The 23041-nt window shown below is 45.6% G+C and overlaps 1 long non-coding RNA gene across 2 annotated transcripts in view; it reads right to left on the bottom strand.

Annotated features, from left to right (window-relative positions):
• Positions 1-19914: 19914 nt before the first annotated feature.
• LOC306657372 overlaps positions 19915-23041 on the bottom strand; it is a 64185-nt gene continuing 61058 nt past the window's right edge. For both annotated transcript variants that reach the window (XR_013762770.1, XR_013762771.1), the window contains one exon: positions 19915-21436. This is a non-coding gene — a long non-coding RNA (uncharacterized lncRNA). The remainder of the gene's footprint in view (positions 21437-23041) is intronic.

Below are 23041 nucleotides of genomic sequence, written 5' to 3'. Positions count from 1 at the left end.
GGAAGAGCTATGGGGAGCACAGTTGATCCCCACTCCTCACCCCAGGTCTCCTCCAGATGGCCCTGGGTGGGTCCAACGTGAATGTGCAGACAACCGCAAGCAAACAGGAAATTCTGGAGAAAAACCCAGGGCTGAGCTGGGGAGATGAAGGCAGAAATGGCAACTGAGAGGAGACTGTGTGCTCTGGGGGTAGTTGGTACAAGTCAGACACGCCTGGGGCTTGGCTGTCGGGGTCACCCAAAGGTTTTGTCCTTAGAGACCAGAGAACAGCAGCAGCCTGAAAATTTCGTCTCACTCTCTGGCTTTGAAATCTGAGCACTCATGGCCAGGCCAACCCCAGGGAAAGGACCAAACAGAACAGGGTCTAAATTCCTGACCTCTAGGTGCACCGGGTCTTAGTTTCCAGGCTGGTCTGCTTGGCCAGGTTGATGAATGACACAGCTATTTTCCTCCAACAGAGCCTGCCTTTCCCCAAGCCTGGCCCCACCCAGGCTTTCTCCCTCTCCAATCTTCACCAGGCCCAACATGAAAGTTCTCCTCCAGCAGAGCCCGGCGGCCATTCCTACTATCTTAGCCCAGAACCCCAAAGAGGTGCAGATGAGCCAGATCATCATGACATCCGGCGCTGCATCCCAGTGTCTGTATTCCATCTGAACCCACATTCCCCTCTTTGTGACCTTGGTGGACCTATCAGTCCTTCCTTTACACAATTTTCTTCCTGTAAATGGGGCTACTTCATCTCTTTCCATGGCCCAACTCCACCATTGCTGTAGCCAAGTGTTACCTCTGGCAGAAGGGAATGGGGCATTCTGGGCAGCTGGCATGGCAAAACATGAAACAGATGGGCACTGGGCAAGTCCCCATGTGTCTGAATGACTACTGTACAGTGCCGGGGTCTAGGTGATTTTTGAAACTCCATTAACTTCATCTTCCATATCTGTAAAATGTCAGTCATAATATCTATCTTACAGGGCACTTGGGAGAACTTAAAATGCTATAAACTATAGGTCCTAAGTTAGTTGGAAGTCCTCTTTTCCTCTCAGTCTGCTCTTTTAAGTATCTTGTGCCTGTCTGATCCTGACCCGTGTCCCTACTTCCCAGTCTTTGGTCTCTAAATGCCATACCACATAAGGCTGAGTCCTGCCCCTGTGAACAGGTTTCGCCAGTGACCTATACCAGCTCTGCAGAAAGCTGACTGCAGGCTCCCATTGTGACCTGGAACCTCTCAACCTGTCCTGAGCCAACTGCCTAAGCTAGTTCCTGACATCAGAAAATACCTACACCTCCCTGGGGCTTGTTTTCCTCTCCTATCAAATGTAGGAGATGGGGATGATCTTGTCTTTCCAAACTGACCACAGACTTCAAGAAGCAAGACACAAATCATCCACAAGTGTTATGGTTGGGATGTGAGGTGTTCCCAGAAGCTCACATGTGAGACAATGCAAGGTTTCTGAGGAGAAATGATTGGGTCATAAGAGTTTTAACAAAATCAGTGAATTTATTGTCTGATAGGGATTCATTGAAGTGGTAGTGTGTGACTGGAGGAGTTGGGAATTACAGCGTAGCTTTGGGGTATATATTTGTACCTGGCAAGTAAAGCGCTCTGCTTCCAAATCATCATGTGAGCTGTTTCCCTCTTGCCACACTCTTCTCCCATGATGTTCAGCCTCACCTCAAGCCCTGAGGAATGGAGCCAGCTGTCTATGGATTGAGACCTCTAGAAACCATAAACCCTTAAATAAACTTTTCTTCCCTAAAATTGTTCTGGTCAGATCTTTTAGTCACAGCATTAAAAAAAAAAAATGACTAAAACAACAGTGAGGGGCATAATGATCACATCAGCGCACACATAGTCATTGTGGGGAGACACCCACCTTCTAACTTAGTATGCTATAAAAAGGTAAATCTGACCACAGATGCTGGTGAAGGGAGACCAAGGATGGCTTCATAAACTTACTCCTTCGGATCATGTTTGTTTATTTGTTTGTTTCCTTTAGCAACAGGCAAAGATGTCTATAATTAATTAGCTATGAAGTACTACGGTCTAACACGCAGGGGTCTTATTGAAAAAGACATAAAGAGCTTGAATTTCACAATCTGTGGGGATTATGCTCAACAGTGCTTTAGAATAAAGACCTGAAGAAGAGATCCACCCTTATACAGAAGTAGAAAATGGAACTTTATTGAAATACTGCTTTCTTCAGAAACACAGAAGAATAATACCACACCAAGTATATGATGCTACTAAAAGTTGGATTGGGTAGAATCAGCTAGAAGTACTGTTAAGATGGAAATTCTGACACTGTAGGTCCAGGGTAGCCTGAAATTCTGCTTTTCTAAGCAACTTCTGGCTGGTCTGCTGCTGGTCTGTGTACCAGGCAGGAATACCCTGCCTGCTGCTGCTGGCCTGGGTACCAGGCAGGAATACCCAGAGTGCACACAGTACTCAACTGGAAGTCCAAAGAGCAGGTCCCTCACTCAGCTTCTCTGAATTTCCATGGCAATTCGTCAACCCTCTCTGGGACTGACTGTGCTTCCCAAGGTGGAAAGAAAATTAAGGGAAGAAATGATCTCTCTGTTCTTTCCAGTTCTTAAAAAAAAGAAAAGAAAAAAAAAAAAGTCCTAAGAATCAAAGTACTAGATTAAAGAAATACAGACAGTAGTCACCATCTCTGTGACTTTTCTTCTAGGAATCTGAACCACAAGGACAGGTAGAGGACCTGACCCAGGGCTTTCTCTGATGCCTCTGAACTCTGGGCTGTCCACACCACTTCATGGGACTCATCCTTCCCAGAGATGTGTAAAGAGAGGAGAGAGAAGAGATGATGAAACACCCGCCTCACACAGTGAGGCTTCTCCCCCATCCCTCTTCCTTTTCCATTTGCTCTCCCAGACTGCATATCATGAGCGATACCCCACCCCGCATGATGCTCAAAACCTGCCTCCATTTGCATTTGGTTGAGACCAACAAGCAGATTTAGCTCACCCAGAAGAAACAGAATCCACTGGGAAGATGGGGAGGAATAGGAGGAAAACCAGGACAACAGACCTCACAATGGGAGCTAGGCAGGCGGCAGAGAAGAACTCAAGGCAGTCCTTCCTGACCGGAATGACTCCAGTCGGTTCCCATTCTTACATCACTGCCTTCAAAATTCAGAGAGCCCCAGGAGAGAGGATGTGTGGTCAAGTTTCTGTTACAGTGGAGCAGGGCTGGTCCTGAAGAAAAATGGAGAGACTGTTGCTGAAGAAGAGGAGATGCATGCCGTCCAGATACAACAACATCCTCTATAGACATAAGAAACCGCTTCCCTACCATACCATGCAAAGAATCCGGCGGTACCAGCTGCATGAGGTAAAAACAGCATTTATAATCACAGAGCCGCCCCCACCTTGAATTCCTACATCTATGAACACCTTTAAAACATTAAACTTTTCCTATAAAACTGGTATCTTAGCCCAATAAATTTGCTTCAAGTAAATAACATCTATTGTACTTTGGCCACCAGAACCAGAAGTTGGCTTCATTCCCCATGTAGAAAGTTTTTAATCTCATCAGGAGGATTAACGGCAAGTGGACAGCAAGGAGAGAGTCACAGAGGTCATGGCAGGGCTGAAGCTGGTTGGATGGCCAGACTCGTTCACAGGTGTGCCCATTTTATATTCATACCTCGGCAAAAGTAAGTGTTTCTGGAGATCATGAATTCTCTGAAGTGTCCAAGATGGACACTGTGACATCCATGAAAGTCAGGAGTATCATGATACAAAGTCATGGTGGGTAAAGAGGCCCTGACCTCAGGGAACTGCCTCTCCCTGTGTCCAACTCCCAGGAAGAACAAATGCCCTCCTCCCCTCTTCTACTCCATGCAGCTCTCGGAATAGGACTAGTTTGAGTTGTGATATGCTCTCACTGTGATACCCAGGCCAGCTTCCAAGACTTTAGTATGAAAAGAAAATGCAAAATATCTCACTAATTTTTTAGGTTGACTATGTGTTGAAATGACATTTTAGATAAATTAGGTTAGATAGCTAAAACTAATTTGACATGTTTCTTCTTTGCCTTTTTAAAATGTGGATACTTATACTGGAAAAATGTAAATGGCAAATGTGATTTGCATTGTATCTATTTCTATTAGAGCTGCCCTAGGCTTCCCTGGATCATGACAGTTCAGTTCAGGAGTCGCTGAGCTGCCCTGTACTCGAAACACAAGCCAGCACCATGGAGAGATGAACCGAGTCCATTATCCACCTTGCCTCTCCCAACTCTGTCTCACTCAGACACCCCACTCCTTCTTTGGCTCCCCCCGCACCTTGTCTCCATTTGTCTTAACTTGGTCTTTGAGGTCTAGGGGTTTGGGAGATGGTCACTGCATGCTGTTTATTCTTGTAACATGGTCAGCCTGTTGCCCTCCATATGTCTAAATGATTGCATTTTCTGGATATCTGGGGGTAAAATTGCCCAAAGCTGTATATTTGTGTAGATTCCACCCGGATCATACTCATCTTCTAAGGAAGGGGCTCGAAGTGGTTCATTATGAACGTATACAAAAATTTTAAAGTTTTTTTTTTTTTTTTGATGTATCAGGAAATTTTATGTGACACACACAGAGGGAGAACTGACATCTAATTATCACCATGGTCTACTAACATCGCACTGCCTGCTGACTCTCTTACACGTATATGGAGGCAGCAAGCAGAGAAGAAAAATAAATAGGGGCAGCACCAGCTGTAAATCCTAAACATATTACTGTCCGTAAGCTAATTTGAAAATAAACCTTCGGAAGCTTCTACTCCCAGGAATAAGAAGAACAACAACACTAGAAAACACAAGACTCCCTGACGGATCACACCACCCTCTCAAAATGGATCGTATTGTGATCTTTCTCTTATGGATGAGAACCTGAGACACACGAAGTTTACCCGGTTTGTCCCATGGCTACTAGACAGCAGCGATATAGTGGATCCAGGCCATCTGCTCTGTTTCTGTGTGCCCAGCCACTAAGCTTCTGCACCTTGTCCAGGTAAGGGGGTTAACGCTTCGGCACAGGAAAGACCACACACCAGATGGCCCAGTTAGTGACAGAGGCAAAACCAGAATTCTGCTCTCACTGTCCCCACCCGGTTCCAGTTCCCTGCCCCTAAAACCAGACCACAACAGTGTCCAAAGTGAACGAGGATTTTGACAGCAGACCAAGGATGCTTGCAGGTGGAAGACCAGGGGAGCAAAATCCAGCAGTCATTACTTCTTTTCATCAGGCAGGGCCAGGGCCAGCTGATTCAGACCCTAGGTAACAAGCCAGAGCAGAATGACCAAGGGCTTCAGCACCAGCCCCTCTACGTGTCAATCTTGCCTCAACCACTGAACAGTTATGGAACCTTGAACAAGCTGCTCAGCTTCTCCAAGGTCTGTCATTGCTCTGTGCAACTGGGTTAAGAACACGTCCTTCTAGAATCAGGGTGGGAATTTGAATAAAACCCATGTGCAAAACAACTTCACACATACCATGTGTATCCTAAGTACTTTATAAATATTAGTTCCTCTCTGGAATCCCCCTGGATCCCTTCAACTTCAGTGAGAACCAAATAGGGACCCTGATATTTCTAGAAAAGGATCCTAACTGGAGTAAAATAAGCGTGTAGCTCTAGAGCATTACACGGAGCAACCTCCACGCTGTTCACAGCATAGCAAGTTGGGCAACGTTAACCACAGGAGATTCGCCCCACAGCCTCACTGGCATTGCTAGAAAGAAAGAGGAGGATTTGGTAACTCTGGCATGAGTCACAGAAGCCCTTTGTGTCTCCCAGGAGAGAAGAGGGTGGGGCCTCAGGCTGGGGGATTGGGGGAAGGGCTGGCAGCCTCAACTGTATCTAAGAAAGGCTGGCTTCATGCCCAGCCTGGTGGGCTGTAAGGGTGGTGGGTGGAAGTGTCCTGTGACAGGGGAACAGGTGTGCGAAGAGCTAAGACTTGGAAAAAGGGAGAGACCTCCCTCTTATTTCTCTCATCTTGCATTTTAACTAATTAAATTCCATTTTTTAAATTACAAGGCTAAAAGGAGGTCCATTTTCTATGCCTTGGTTCCCTTGACTGATAGTCTGGTACTGGAAACATCACGGAGCCCTCAGGGGACAACGGGGCCCATCTTCTCCATTTCCCTAAATACAGCACAGACAAACAGGTGAGACCCCAAGACTCTCAAAGCCTGGCACAAACTTCTTTCTAGGTCTATTTGACTTTTCAAGGTCTCAACTAGAAGGTAATTGAAGGGAGACACCATTCTGCTAAGAGACCACTTGAGTGTCTCACTGTCACTTATCTCCTGGAAATTCCCACCATAGTTGACAACACAATGTCATGGGTTTCTTCCTAATCGATGGAGGCAGAAATTAGCAGGTTTTGTCACTTCTTAGTTTCTGGCTCACTGTGTTTGCCGTTCTCCAGGTGCTTAGTCCCCATGGGTATAATAACTTCATAGCTACAGGGTTGGGGCCCCGTGGCCCTAATAGAGCACAGTTTCCCTGAAGACAGCCACCGTCAGCTCTGTCTCATCCACACTACTTGATACAGGGTCTCCCAAGTTGGAACAATAGCCTCCCCACTAAATCAATAAGGGTTTGTTGAATGTCTACTCCGAACTGTATTTATAGTTTCCCACAACCCTCTATGATGGCAGCCAGTGTTCCATAAAAATCCGTGGAGAGAAAGGCCATTGTACCATATACCAGTGCTTATGTTGAAAGAGTGGCCCAGACCACGTTCGCCCTTCAGACATGCCTCTGAGGTAAGGAAGGCAGCAACTCAAGAGGCTGGTCATCCCCAGGAGGGTGTTAAGAACCTGAAAGATGCAAAACATTGTCCTGGGGCCATCAGGCTGTACATTATGTGGCAGTTAAATGTATCAATTTGATCAAAAAGGGTAGAGGAGAGCTCCATAAACCCAGACTGCTACCCCAGACCCAGACATTCCCAGGAGAACAGGCAGTGCCATGTTTCATACTCCACTGTGTTCCCAGCTCCTAGGACAGTGCCTGGCACATAATAGTTACTCAACAAATATGTTGAGCAGGTGGACATCTAGATGATGGTGGCAGTTCTGAGAAGACACGTGTCTCCCATTAGGAGGAGGAAGAAAACAATAACAGTAAGGAGTGCAGTTGGAAGGGATCTTAGAGTCCTTCTAAACCAGTCTCTTAGGTTTATATTGAAAACTGAGGGCCCAGGTCAAATGGCAGAGTGGTTTGGGAGACCTAGATCCCTGTTCTGACAGAAATTCAGGGGGAAAAGAAGAACTGTCCATAGGGATTGGAAGTCGTCTTTGTCAACCCGCCACCCCTACTTCCACCTCCATCCCACGGACTAGGTCAGATCCTTTTTCTTTTATACTAGAAAAGCACTAGAATGCATCACTTTTCACATCCATGACTCTATTCTTATGTAATCTTCTGATTGTAAGCAGGGGGCTTGGTTTGGGTTTCTTTCCTGCCAACCATGGTAACTCAATAGTCACCACCATAACTGAATTACATGGTATTTGTTAAATGCATTTGTTCATTATACATTCCCTCTCAGTTACAAACTAATTTTTTTTACAGACTCAAAAATGGCTTTCATTGAAAACACAGTCACCTGGTGACTGTAAAGTTGTGTCTGAGAAGATGATCAGAACTGAAAAGGATCATCCCTGTCTGAGGAAACTGGTGAGAACCAGAAAAACGTATGGTTATTGGAGCAAAGTAAAGGGGTTCTGCCTTCATAAAAAGAACGGGTGTTTTTCAAACCACAGATTCATACATCTGAGCTGAGAGAGTGAGCGTGCGGGTCTTGCTCCAGGGGATGAGTGTGGGGAGAACAGGAGAGCAGAAGATTCTGCTAGTGGAACTAAGAAGAAGCAGTTACCACCAGTGTCCAAGGGGTAGCTGGCCTGTTAGAGAAAAACTTGGACCTGAATTTGGGGATTTTTGCACCCAGAACACCACTGGAAAGAAGTCAGTATCCTCTAGACTTGACACTAAGAGAGGAAGCAGTGCTAGCCAGGGCGAAACGTAACCAGGAGTTTTTCTTCGGGTTTGTGTTAATTTGTGCCAAGTTAGGTACCTATTGATCATTCTCCAGCAGTAAACTTTGTACTAAGATTGTGAACTTTAGTCAGAAAATAGAGAACCATAGCATGATACTCATTCAGTATCAAGGAGGACTTCAGATTCAGAACCTGAATGAGAAACTGAGTCATGGAGGAAAATTGGGGCAAGCTTAACAATGTAACCACCATAAGGTTGGCACCCATAAGCTGTGAAGAACCAGGGAGCTTGTCTGTGGAGCGCAGGCAGGAGCTCAGACCAGAAGATTTTTGAAACTTTGGTGGGTAGAAGTTTAAACAACAGCAATGAAAATATGAAGAGTTGATCTTTCAAAATGCAAATATGAAAACTCTTGGACCCAGACATTTCACCTTAAAGGTCTGCTATGGTTTGAATATTCGGGCCCCTCCAAATTCCTGTGGGAACTTAAACCCCACCATCCCCACCATCACAGTGTTAAGAGGAGAGGCATTTGAGGGGTTGGAGGAAACTAGATAGGCCTGCTTTTGCTCCTTGGCTTATACCAAGTGAAGACATGGCATTTTCCCCTCTGTAGCTTTCTAGGTGCCATCTTGGAAGCAGAGACCAGACACTCAACCTGACAGTGCCCTGACCTGGGACTTCCCGGATTTCACAACTGTAAGAAATAAATTTCTGTTCTTTTTGAATTACCAGGTCTTGGGTATGTTGTTATAGTAGTATGAACTAAGACATCATTTGTTCTAGAAAAATCTTTGCACCTCTGCACATGAAGTGTTCCATAATGCTCACGGCAGCATGTGAAGCATAGAGTTGATTAAATAACAAAAATCGGCCATATGTAAAGTCTAATGAGGACCTCTCCAGAAAGCAAGAAGTAATACAATGCATACAATATGATTCCATTTAAATTTAAGACAACAGAACTTTTCATATTTAAAAATAAGATGGATGAATATAAGTACATATAAATATATACATATGTATCAATACATCAAGCTCACACATGTGTACACACACACACACACACACACACACACACACGCCATTTTGTGTATTTTTAAAATATTTTCACCTAATTGTTAACAGTGATCATCTCTGGGGGAAAGAGTAAAATTAAATGATGAACAAAGACGACTTTTGATTTATCTATATTGTTTAAATTTTATTACACATTACTTCTATAATTAACTTTTTAAAAACTTCTTGAAGCTGCAAGCAATTTCTATCTGGCAAGAAATGGAAACATCAACAGTTCTTTAGAATAGAGAGTCTCTTTGTTCATAGGAAATTGCCCACATGAGGCTTTTAGTAAAATAAATGGACTGTCTGATGTGCTTGAGATGTTCTTGCCAGGAGAAAAAGTTCTTTGAGGGTGTTACTATTTCCTGTGCTAACATGTTCCTATGTTGGAGCAGAATGGACTGTACTAGGAGGTTATTGAGGACAGGGTCGCAGATGAAAAAGGAATGAGGACCAAGAAGACTGGGTGGGGGGGGCATTTATATCTCATCCAACATAGGCAGGCTCAGTATTTGAGCCCTTGTGTTTACAGGTTTCAGAATAAGAAGATTGAAATATTCCCCCAAGATATTTCATGAGACTCTGGCTACAATCTATATGCTTTCTGTGCCTACCTACCATAGGAAACCCTGAGTCACAAGACACCCTTCCTGTGTGGAAACACTTCTGCAGACCACAGGTGGGTGGTTATTGTGAATGGTATCTTTTTCACATTGCATTTTTTAATAGATCAATAAAGTTAAAAGTTTTCGTATATTTATTTTGTATCTGGCTGCCTTATTAACCTCTTGTTCATTCTACCAAATTTTAGTTCATTTGATGTTTTTTTACATATGCCATCTGTTATGGACTTAATTGTGTCCCCTAAAATTCATAAGTTGAAGCCTTAATGGCTCAGAGCTCAGAAAGTGACTGCACTTAGGGAAAGGACCTTGAGAGAAGTGATTAAGTTAAAATGAGGCTATTAGGGTGGGTCTTGAACTGATTTGACTGTGTTCTCATGTGAATAAGAAACTTGGACACACAGGGGGACACTTCACAACCTGTGAAGAGATAGAAAAAGGTAGATATCTGCAAACCAAGAAGAGAAATCTCAGAAGAAACCAGAACTGCTGACCCTTTGATCTTAGAATTTCAGCCTCCAAAACTATGAGAAAAAAAAATAATTTCTTGTTTACTTTTAATTTTTTAATTCTATTTGTTCTAATTAGTTGTACATGACAATAGAATGCATTTATACATTTTGATAACTCGTACATAAATGGAGTGTAATCTCATTTTTCTGATTGTACATGTTGTAGGATTTTATCAGTCGTTCAGTCATCCATGTACATGAGGTAATAATGTCTGTTTCACTCTACCATCCTTCCTACCCAATACCCCTCCCCCTCCCTTCACTCCCCTTTACCTAATATAAAGTTGTTTGTTTTTGTTTGTTTTGCAATGCTGGGGATTGAACTCAGTGTCTTGTGCATGCTAGGCAAGTACTCTATCACTGAGCCATATCCCCAGTCCAAGAAAATTAATTTCTGTTGCTTAAATCACAAAATCCATGGTATTTTGTCATGACAGCAAACCAATGTATCATAATACAATCAGAAAATAAAAAGAACGTTGGCTTCTCTTCCACCAGAATGCTACCAGTTATTTCTGTTTCCTGCCATGTCACACTGGCCACGTATTATAAAGTGTAGGATGTACCATGAGAAAGAAGGTCCTCATTTGACTTCCTAATGGGGTCATTTTTATTGATTTCGTGATTCTTAATGAAAGAATTAACTGTGGAAGGTGTACATGTCATTTGACTAAACTTGTCTGGGGTTTCATTTGATAATAAGATTCAGATTTTCAGTTTCTAAATCAAATCCCTTCCTTATTCTATCTTCTCACCAAGCAACTGACTGACAAGAAAGAAAGAAACTGTTATTTCAGAAGAGAATGGTATTTACTACCCAGTGCAAGGATTGCTTCTTTCTGGAGAGGAAAGTGTCCTTTCTGCTACTAACTCTTGTTTCCCTTCCTTGAGGAGGGTTTTCTCTCAGTGAAATACAGAGCAGAAGAGCTACAAAACAAACACCCGCCTCTTTGGAGCCTGCTTCCGGCCCTTTCTGCTCTATTGTGTAGGAAGCCCTTGGTGAAAGCCCTTGGTGTGGTAGTCAGCTTTGGGGATGGTCCTAAGGAATCTGGCCCCTGATGTTCAGGAGTGTGGCCTAGGCACTGTGGCTGACTTCAGTGAGCAAGACTCAGCAAAAGCGACAACATGCACCTCAAGTTTGTTGAAGACTCTGGTGTCGGTCTTGCTCACCTCTCCTGCTCTCACTCACTCACCCTGATGGAAGCAGCTGCCATGTTGGGAGCCACCATGTGGAGAGTGATATATGGCTGGGGACTTAGGGAGGCCACTGGCCATCAGCCAGAGGGGAACAGAAGATGTTGGCTCAACAGTCTGAAAGGAGCGGAACTCTGACAACAAGTGAGCCTATCAACAGATCTCCCCCAGCGAAGCCTTCCAGTGAGGGGGCTGCATGCTAAGAAGCTCAGAGCCAGGGCACCCAGCTAAGACACACTCATCTTCCTGGTCCCCAGGAACGACAGAACCGTGATTTGGGGGGTACTTCTTACACTGTAATATGTAATGAATGCATTTGTTCAGCCTGAAAATACAAGGCCTCAAAGCTGCTGAGAGCTAGTGAACTCATAGGCAAGGACTTCCCCTCTCTGGGAATCAGAGCATCCTCTCTGTGGAATGAGGAATAGGGGAGAGAGATCTCTAGAATCCTCACAGCTCTCATGCTTTATGGCTCTCCTGACGCAGCCGCAATCTCTTCCTCTCCCCTCATCGCCACCATTCAATACCTGGTCAGGTGCCACCCCTCTCCAGGCCTCCCGCCCTTCCACAGGACTGCCTTGGCTGCTCTACTCAATCCTGCAGTGAGAAAGGAAGAGGGATCTTCCCGGAGTGAAGAGGCTCAGCCCCCGTCCTCTAGCCCCAGCCTTTCCAGAACTCCAGGAGCTGCTGTGAATAAACACTGGGGATGACCCCATCTTCTGGATGGTTACTGACGGCTGCCCACTGCCACAAACAGCACCCAGCCCTCCTTAAGTCTTACGAGCCCCATGTCACCCATGCTTCTGCGTTCTTCCACAGGGGGCGCTAAGAGGAACTAAATGCCTGTCACTGGGCTTTGGAAAACACGTGGGCCCAGAGTCAGCCCAACGCAGTGAGCCCAGCATGTGGCATCTCAGGAGACCAGGCCCGTCCTCCCAAAGTGCTGACAAGTGCTTTCTCCAGAGCATCTGGGTCACGTCCAGGGGAGCAATCTGCAGGCGTAGAGGGAGGCAGAGAGGCCATCTGCAGGGTGAGAACAGGTTGGGAAGTTGGGACTCTCTCCTTCAAGCCACTGTAATACCGCTGGATCGCCTGGGTGATGTTGAACATGATCTCAGTCTAAGCCTCGGTTTATCTTCCTCTAGGACAGGGAGAAATCCCTGAGCGATTTCTGCCTCTCCTAACACCTCTCTGGCATTTTTGCTGAAGCCTTCCTCCCACCACACTGCAATCCCCTCCTCACCACCTGCCCTCACAAGCACGCCCCTTCCTGAGAGGGCTCCCTGTCTCCAGGAGGGAGACAGGGTCTGTTCCTCAAAGAAGGTCAGCCTGGGAAAGGGAACTGCTGGTGGTGTAGAGTTCAGAGCCTCTCCCTTGACTGTTTGGAGGGACACTTGTCTCTGCAGAGTGACCAGTAGTTCCAGAGCCGCAGCAAATGGCACTCATGTTCCTGAGGAGAAAACGAGGCACGGAAAAAGAACTAAATTTTGCTAATGCATTTTAGTGGTCTTACTCCACCTGCATTCGTGAAATTCCTCCTAGAGGCTGAGCCATCCCTTCAAGCTCAGAAGAGTGCAGGCCAGAGAGGACAGGCATCTTCCTGCCTCTTTCCACCACACAGAAAAGAAAATATGGCTTAAGTAGCTTGAGATTTAGGCATTTGTTGGCTCCCCTGATTTAAAAAAGAAAAAAGGCATCCTGGCGTCAACAGTTCGACTTCATCTTGACCCTCGTTCCCCTACTGTGCTTAACAGGCTACAAGCAGTCCCAAGATCACGAGCATCCTCATTCACATCTAGGACTGTCAGATCATCCTGGTTCCAGCACTCACAGCAAAGTCCCATCATTAACCAGGATTTGACTAGCTTAAGCCACCCAGAGGTGATGGTTATTGGGGATTGGATATGCTATTTAACTTAGCTCTCCCCAGAGCCAATAGCAAAAGCAGTTTCCCCTGAACATTTAAATTCCCAAATTAAAGTGGAAGCCTTTTGGAAGGAGCAAAGGGGAAAACGATACTTGGAAGACAACCAACAAGTATCTGTTATATTTACAAAATGGTTCTTCAAGTTCAGAGTCCTGGGTCTTTAAAGTGCTTAGTAACCACATCCTCACCCTCCCTGGACTTCTGGATAATGACAGAAAATCACACTGTGTCCAGGCGAGCGTGCCTATGAACACATGCAGACACTTTTCCTCTTTAGAACCCAGTTCTTCATCTGGAAAGCAGGAGTTGAAGTAGGTGGTCTCTCAGTGCTGATCCACTTCCCAGGTTCCATGGCTTCGTGTAAAGCAGATCTGTCAATGGCTGTCTTGCTGGTTAGTCTCTGTAGCAGAGCCTGTGCTGGTTAGTCTGGGTAGCAGGCCCATCTCTGCGCTTCTTAGCCCAGGGTATTCCAGGACCCACTGCTGTGGATTCTGTACCGAGGCACCCTTGCCAGTTGATTCTGGTAGGGTTCCTCCAACAAAAACACAGCAGAGGTCAAAAGTTGGAATAGGGAATTGTGGGGTATCTTTCTTACTTCCTCCCTACTTTGAGTCACATTTAGGGCAGTGTCTGTCCCTCTGTGGCCAGGGTGGACCGTCCTCTACATTTCCAGTTCTTACTGGAATTCTGGTAACAATGGACCTTCCTCCTTCTTCCTAAGGCCTACACAAGTTAACGGCTTGCTACTGTTGTATTCGCTTGGCCTCAGAGTTTCTTACTGGTTTCTTTAAACCTGGCCACACCTTTGAAGCACTTCTTCCTTAGTTTCTTGGTTCATTTGGGGTTTGGTTTTTCTCTATTTTTCATTTGAACTACTTGATTTGGATTCTGGTACCCTACTACAATATTTATATTTACATTCCTCTGCTAATACTCTTCTAAGAAAAAAAAAGTAAAGATTTTTTTATCCTCATGTTTATGCAAACATACAGACACAGAAATAAATGGCTACTCAAATTATAAGATCAGCCTAGTGCCTGTCAACAGATGAATGAATAAAGAAAATATGGTACATATACACCATGGATTTTTTTCAACCATAGAGAAGAATGAAATCATGTCATTTGTAGGCAAGTGGATGAAAATAGAGAACATCATGTTAAGTGAAATAAGCCAGATGCAGAAAGACAAGTGTCACAGCGTGTTTTCTCTCATAATCCTGTTGCTGATCTATGCTTCCAAAAATCCCTGAAGCTACAAAGGGACTTTCAGGGAAGGAGATGGGGACTAGGGAAAAGGAGAGGGAGAGGCACGAAAGGGTAGAAGGGAGAGTTGATACGATTAGCACGATGTGTACACACATGGGACAGTCACAGGGAGATCCACTGATTTGTGTGATTAATATGAATTAATATTTATAATAAAAAAATAAAGAAATGGTTAGTACCCTAGGGACACAAATATGGCAATTCGACTACATTGGTAGCAGTGATCAGGAACTCTGGGTTGAAGATTCTGAGTCTTCCTAGCAGGTTGAATAATGGCCCCCAAAATGTATGCCCATGACATAAATCTCAGAACTTGTAAGTGTGACCTTATTTGGAAATAGGATCTTGGTAGATGTAATTAAGATCCTATCTTCCTGTGTTGAGGATGGCACCCCAAATCCAAAGACCAGTGTATTTATAAGAGAAAGGAAGGTGGGCTTTGAGACAGAGAAAAAGAAGACCCTGTGAAGATGAGGCAGAGATGGGAGAGATGCATCTGCAAGGCAAGGATTGCAGAGGACCATGTGGAGTCACCAGAAACTTCGAGAGTCTCCCTCAGAGTCTCCAAAGAGAACTGGTCTGGCTGCCACCTGCATTTCAGACCACCAAGTATTGGCCTCCAGAGCTGTAAGAGAATAAATTTCTGTAGTTTTAAGAATAGTTAGTTTGTGATATTGTGTTGTAGAGCCCTGGAAAGATAAGAGAGGCTGCATTCTAACCTACAGCCAAATAGAGTGCCACACAGCCTGGGGCAAGAATCCACTGTCACCATTGTACTGGTTTGGACTGCTTAGAGACCTGTGGGCCTGTGAGAACGTCTGGGATCCAGTGAACTTCCTTATGAAAACCTGTGTATGCGGGCATGCAAGCCTCCAATGAAACCAGTGGAATACACCACCTACGCTTCAGAAGAACCATGACTGATCGCGAAGAGGGGACAGAGACAGAGATGGTGAGGTTCCCAGGTTTCATCGCAGGTGCACGCATGCACAGCTTGAAAGCAGAGACTGTCTGCTTTGCTTCTCTTTTCTCCACTCATTGTCCTTGTGCCCGCAAGGCGCCTCGCACACACAAGACATGGGATCAAAGTTGGAAGAATGAATGGAGAAGAAAATGAATTAATTGGCCACTTAGTGAATTCCCAGGCCGTGAATTGGAGCCAAGAGAAGCAGGTTGCTCTTGGATACACCAATAAATCCCTGTGCTAATCTACCCTTCCAAATAGGCGCACAAAGCTAGACTGAGAAACAGAAATCTGTGGGAACGTCAAAATTTGAACCAAATTGAATTACCTGTGCCGAGAACTGGTTCAGACTTGTCCAGGCCCCTGTCCACAACTTTCAGACACACTGTCCTTTCCAGCAGACTTGGGTATGCAAGAGGGACTGAGCTGACCCTGTTAGGTTATTTAAACATCTTAATCTGATGAGTGATTAAAGCAGCATTGCTAGTGGCCAACTCAAGAGCCCGCCCTCCTAGCCCCAGATCCTAGCTGTGCTACTGACCATCAGTGCGACCAAAGGGAAGTGATTTGCCTCTCTCTGTCTCAGTTTCCTCATGTGTAAAATGGGGATAATAATAGTACTAGTCCATAGGTCTACTGTGAGGATTACATGAGCTACTGTTTATTAACTGCCTAAGACATTGGCTGGCAGAGAAAGGGCACTACATAAATAACTGCTCTTCCTAGAACTTTTTGCATGCAGGTATAACTTGACTGAGTCCACAGAGCTTGTCCTTTGTACTTGGAGCATATTGGGGAGTCCGATGAAGAATCCAAGGACTGTATAGACATGGACTCAAGCCAAGGGTCCACACTCCTTTCCTTGTCTAAACAACAAGAGTCTTGGCCACATCTATTGACCGTGCCCTGGCCTTCCTTTCCCCCATAGCAGTCCATCGGGAAGGTCTGAGGAGCTAGCAGCACAGACTGAAGCATAGAAAGAAGAGCAGTAGGGGCAGAGATTGCAGGAAGCCCTGGAGGCTTGGTATGAAATGCCTTCTCAGCTTTATGCAGACTTCAACTTTCTCTCATCCTTTTCTGAGCCGAGAACACTCATTTTGTGAAAAGAATAACAAAGATGCATATATGCCTATAAATGGAAGCTGAAGTGGTGACCGAGGGCTTCCTCCTGCCAAGGAAAACAAGTGCAAAGCACTGGAGCAGGAGCCAGGGGACCCCATGGAATCAGAAGCTCTCCATCTCCCTGGGACCCAGCTCAGGCCTGTGCAGGCCTGGTCGTGTGGGAACAGCAACCCCCTGGTCCTGCAGCAAAGGTCTGCCAGGAACCTTGGGGCCACGGACCAGGAGTTGCCGGGAGCTGAATGCTGCAATTTGCCATGGGAAAGGAGAGAGACAATTGGAGGCTGGTGGCCCAGAGAAACCACTGTTTAATTCAACAGGCATAACTGAATGATTGCCGTGGGCGAGGCCCAGAGCGGTGGGGCAGAAAAAGTGAGGCCATCGTGTCTCCCCTCCCCGAAGACCTAGAGGCACCGGGAAAGGGGTCTGTGAAGGAAAGGGCAAGACAGAGATGTCAACGGCCCTTTCCAAACATTGACTCTGCTCTGAATGAGGAAGAACTTGGTTTCCCAGGAGTGAGCGGTCACCCTCAGTTTGAGAAAGTGGCATTAGAGGTAACTCTTAAAGGAAGGGCAGGATTTTGACTGATGGAGATGGGGTCATGGGAGGGCACTCAGGGTAAAGTGACCATGTGATAAGGTACAGAAGCAGGGAGACAAAAGTCACTTCCCAGGGAAGCAAGAGGTCTAACCTGTCTGGTTGAGCAAAGTGCAAGAAAAATGTGTAAGTGAGCAACTTAATGAAGGACCCTAAAAGCTGAGTTGGAAAACCTGTGCCTGGCTTAGGAGGTTGGGGAACCCAAGGAGCATAAGACCAGCACTGAGCATAAGGATAATTTATGGGTAACAAGTAAGGGCAGGTTGGGAGAAGGAAAGAATGGAGGGGCCTCACAATTATGAGCCCTTGGAAAGAAAAATACCTAAGCCTTTTGTGACACTTCAAAAATATCCTAGATTCCCTGTCACCACTTACCTATGAGGACCCCATCAGCCTCCCACATCTGTCCCATCTTGAGCCACCCTCACAATGGTCTGCCAAGGCTGGCTCTCTTCCTGGTTCTCTAACACACCAAGACTTTCCATCTCAAAGCCTTACCTCATCTCCAAGATCCCATGATCCATCCCTTCTCTCCCTGTGCACACCAGCTGTTCCCCCTTGGAGAGGTGGACTCTGGTTCTCTGGGTACCAGAATCTGAGCTGGCTTGTGTTAATCACCTTGATTCACAGGACACTGCAAAAGTGATACCAGACCAGTCTAGGTCCAGTCTTGAAGAAGACTGGCAGTTTCCCCCTCCTTCCTGCTCACTGGAAAAAGCCACCCTGACAGAAGTTCAACTATTTTGAGCCCCCAGGCCATCAGCAAGACCGTGCTACCCATGTGAGAAGTCAAAGGAGAAAGACCATGGATAGCCAACTTCCAGCTTTTGCAACCAGCCTGACCCAAAGGCTAGACATGTGAGTCAAGGAACTATCTTGAATATTCAGCCTGGTCAAGCCTTCAGATGACTCCAGCCCCACGTGCTATCTGACTACCATTGCACAAGAGACCCCCCAGGGAAAACCTAGCAGAGCCCAATCAATCCACAGAGCTGTGAGAAATATGTTTTTGTCATAAGCCACTAAGTTTTGCAGTAGTTTTGTCTTTCCTCTGAAATGTTCTTTCTCTCTCCCCCTTGCATTTCAGAGGAAGGACAAAACTCCCCATGGCTCCCTTATCTTTCTGTCCTCCTCTCTCCAGACTCAATTCCACTCCCCCCGCCCCACCCTGCAGCATCAACAAAGGATGCCCGTAAACTGTGCGAGCAATTTCCTGCTCACTGTATAGCCCCTAGTCTATCTCAATGCAGCCATATCTGTTGCCCCACATCATGGAGGGGACCATTTGGTTTCAAAAGAGGAATTCACAGGGCTTCTCAATCACCTGCCTGGGAATGGTTGGGAGCTAGAGGAGGGCCACCGCCAGAGGCCCCCGGAGCACTGATCTCTGGCCCTGGCAGAAGCGGTAGCTGCTATTGCAATGTGCTTCTGCCATGACCCAGTCCTGGGGGAACATCTGCAGATCACTAGTTGTCTTGGAATAGGCCATGGGAAAGTCCAAGAGCAGCCACAGCTCTTGACAACCATCCCAGAATCCCACTGGAACTCTGTGCCAGAGTACATGGGGCCCTAAGGTCTTGGGTTCTATGCTATTTTATTCATTTTTAGTTTTTGGCTGGACATTTAGTTGGGAATTTAGAACACTGAAGCCATCCCAGGGCATTTAGATCCAAGCATGCCACACAACTCCTCTGCAGCTGATAACTTGGGACCTGTGCTCAGCTCATGCTTATCAGCATGGCTAATAAGCAGAGCCCCCAAGAGTAGCTGACAGAGACCCCAGTCCAGGGAATCAAGAACTGAGACTTAAATCCAGATCTTTGCCTCTGGCACCTAAATCCTCCCACCAAGGCCAGGGAAACACAAGTTTCCATGAGGACGGACACCCACCTCTGAATCCCCAGTACCCGCAGCAGCCCCAGCACACCGTAGATCCTCAATAAGCATTGCCTGAGGGAAGGAAGAAGTGCCAGGCTATACAAAGAGAATCTCCAAGTACAGGGTCCTCCTCCAGAGAGAGCATCTCAATTAGGTTGTGATAAGAAGCCAAGGCTTAGCCAATGGTAGCCCATGGGCCAAATCCTGTGTTTGTACATACAGTTCATGAGCTAAGAATCTTATTAACATTTTACATGGTTGGGAAAAATGAAAAGAAAATAACATTTCATGATAAGTCAACAATGACATTCAAATTTGTATCCATAAATAAAAGTTTTTGAGAACAGACACTCCCACTCACACATTGGCACTGTCTGCTCCAGCGTTTGCAAGCCAATGCAGAGCTGAGTACTTGCAACAGAGACTGCCTGACCTGCAAGCTAGATAGAGTTACTCTCTGGACCTTTACAGAAAAAGTTTGCTGACCCCTAACTCAATAGTTTTGGGTTAAGTGTTGTTTTCTTTTCTTGTTTGTTTGGTTTGGTATTTTTGGCTTTTTGATTTTTGGTATTGGGGTCTGAATTCAAGGGCCTTCTACCACTGAGCAATATCCCCAGCCCTTTTTAATTTTTACTTTGAGACAGGGTCTCACTAAGTTACTGAGGCTGGCCTCAAACTTGGGACTTTCCTGCCTCAGCCTCCAGAGCCACTGGGATTACAGGTGTGCGTCACAACAGCCAGCTTGGGACAACTTTCTCTCTCTCTCTCTCTCTCTCTCTCCACACTTCCACCTCATCCTTTTTAATAGAACCCTTTCTAGAATGATTTTAATTACCTTTATTGGTATGACTTATTTGTCTGACAGTTATTCTCCATGAAAGAAGAAACCTGCTTAAAGACCAAGGGGAACTAGGGAAGAAATTTTTGAAGTATTCCAAAAGGGGAATCTCAAAGAAAAACTTAGTCTACTTTTTGATATTGCTAAGAGCTATAATGGTCAGGATATGAAAAGGGAATCTTTCTGAATTCTCCGTCGGCCACGTCTCCTGATGATGGAAAGCCACGCCCTCTGCCCAGAGTTGCTTCCCCGCCTTGCCTTCCTCTATACCTCATCCATCCTGGGCAGCATGAACATCACTGTCTTAAGAAGCTTCCCCAGAGCCATTCACAGTGCATGACGCACAGCTCTCTAGAGCAACAGAAATCATGGCATGGCTTGTCTAGGTTCAGATGTGGCAAGTGGTGTGCATCCCTCCCTTCCCACAAGCACAGACAACACCCGCCCACCTGTCACAATGATCCGGTGGTAATAAAATGTCACTCCTTGCCATCTATCGCTGGTTCCATGCTTGCCTCTTGACATTGAACTCCTTGCAAATACAAATTCTATCATAGTCATTTTATTTCCCTGCACCTAACCTGATGACTATGAGGCCTAACTTGTGGTAGGCATTCAACTAAAGTTAGACCTCTCCTCCTCTTCCTTTCCTTAGGCTGCTCTGCAGCTAGGAGGCACAGAATGGAATCCAAGGATCTTTCTAGTAAGGTGCTGCAAACTACCTGCCCCCAAACTCCTATAATGGAAGCAAATTCTCCACAGGTAAGAAGTTGAGCTTCCCAGAGTTTCCATCACCTTGGTGTCAACCTCCATCTGGGATTTCCCAGTTACCCACAGTTTGTTGGCCCCTTCTCCTAAGAGAGGCAAAAATTATATTCCCCTAAAAGGGATAAATTTTTCTGTTTGCTGTCTCAAAGACGAGACCAAGACTGAGCACCAATAGCCCAAGTTTATTCAACAAAGAACTGAGACATAGGAGTCTAGCTCACAATTCAAGTTCTCAACTTGTCAGGGATGGAGAAGTCATGGGTACAGAGTAAAAGAGATGGAGGAGAAGGATAGGGCAAGAAAGGGGAAGAATACTCGTGTCTATTCTTGGAAGAAATGGAGACTTTCCAGGGATTTAGGTGCCGCCTTTCTTTGTTCCTATTATGGTTCTTTCTGGCCATAGTCAAGACATTTGTTAACTATCATGGCACTGGTGGGGGCTGGGAGTGTCACTTAGCACCCAGGAATTATAACGGAGCTTGGTCTATCAGGGGCCATTTTGGATCTAGTTGGTTTCCACTGGTCTGTCAAAAAGGGCTCTCTGCCCATACACGTCCTTAGAGAAAAGCAAGGTCAGGGTTTGTTTCCATTTGCTTAAGAACTGCCTTGGTTTGGTTTTCTTCTCCTGTTTGGATAGGAAGGTTCCAGCCCCATCTGAGTCCTCTTCCTTCGCCTTGGGAACAAGCAAAAAGAAATGATCCCCTCTGCGGCCAATACAAACCCCTGATTCCTTTTGGAGCTGAAGGAAAGAAACTTTCCATACTCTTCTTAAAGAAGAGGGAAAGACGATTTCCTCTTTCAACAGGTATTTCCAGCTGCTGGCAAGGGAACTGCAAGACATCTAACTACAATAGCCTGCCTCCCAGCTGCGGTTACCCCAGCAACCTGGAACTTTCACAGACTGCCTTGGATACAGAGAGCCTTGGAAACAGGCCTCCTAAGCAGCCACATTCTTCAGCACTGACTCCTTTTGCAAAACAGAACCCTCCTAAACTTCAATTTAATGGGAAAACTTAAAATTGCCTTTCTGAAAAATAACAGAAACCCCACTCAGTGTTTTTAATCATGTCAACCCATAATGCATGAATATGGACAACTTTGAATTTCAATCCTACAAGTGAAAATAATCATGTGCTAAGCAAGAATTAAGAATGGGAGATGGTCATCAGGCAGACCAAAATGGAGACGGCCGCGAAGGAGAATTTGGGATGGTGGTCCACAAACCTGAATCAGAAGAGACTGACCTCAAAGACATGTTCAAATGCCAATACCGAGGCCCTCTTCCCAGAGAAGCTGATTGTTTAGGTCTGGGAAGAAACCTGGATCACTTTTAAAACTCTTTCAGTGATTCTGATGAGTATTAAAATTTGAGAACCAACGGTCTGAAGACTGTTCCTTGCCCTGTCTACATAATACTCCAAAGATCTACTGGGTCTTAGCTCCCTCCGTTCCTGGCAGCCCACAATTCTAGAACCAGAGTAACAGGAGCTCTTTTTTTTTTTTTTTTTAATAGGAAAAGGATGAAGCTGCAGCCCCTAAGTTCTTGTGTGTTTTGCTAAGAGCTGAACAAAGGAACCTGGGGGTGTGGAAGCCCATCTGGCCCTGGTCTGTTAGAAGGTTATGTCGTTTCTTTTGGGCTGGCTGCCTGGTTTCCGTTGGGGTTGATGCCTAGTTTATTTTAGGTGCTGGGTATGCAAGCTGGTAGGCTGACCTTCCTTGGCTGTTCCCCAGGGAGGAGGTTACCAGGCTCCTGCTATCTCTGTGTTACCAGGTAGCCCAAGATCCCACTTGAGGAAGAGGCTAGACCATAATGCTCTCTGTTCCAGAAATATTCAGAGTCAATAGGAATATAGGTTTTATTCAAAGCCCAGCTTGAACAAAGATGGAAGAAACTTATTGTTTCAAAACTTGCATCTCCAAGATCCCTGAAAATTAGCAGAACTTTTAAAGAAGAGGCAGGCAAGTGACGCGAAGCAGGAGAAACACACCTGTCGATTTAGTTATCCTGTGTTAGACAGAATGGGGACTCATGCTCTGCTTCTTTGTCACCTTTAAGCATGGAGGATCACAGTCCTTTAGTTTCCTCCTCTAAGCAGGAAGACATTTGTTCTTAATTCAGAAGGAGCACCCAAATTCAGTCTGTTTCATCAGGAGCTATGAGGTGTGATTTCCAGGGTATCCACATAATGGAAGCTGACTGGTAGTAATAGCTGGGACCTCTCTAAGCCTGGGGAGGAAGCCTTCGGGGAGAAGAGGTTCCCTTAACATGAGCCTTTGC

This window comes from Sciurus vulgaris (genome assembly GCF_902686455.1).
Source record: "Sciurus vulgaris genome assembly, chromosome: 3".
Lineage (NCBI taxonomy): Eukaryota > Metazoa > Chordata > Mammalia > Rodentia > Sciuridae > Sciurus > Sciurus vulgaris.
The sequence above is the reverse complement of the archived record's forward strand: the minus strand, read 5'-3'. Positions and strand labels throughout refer to the sequence as shown.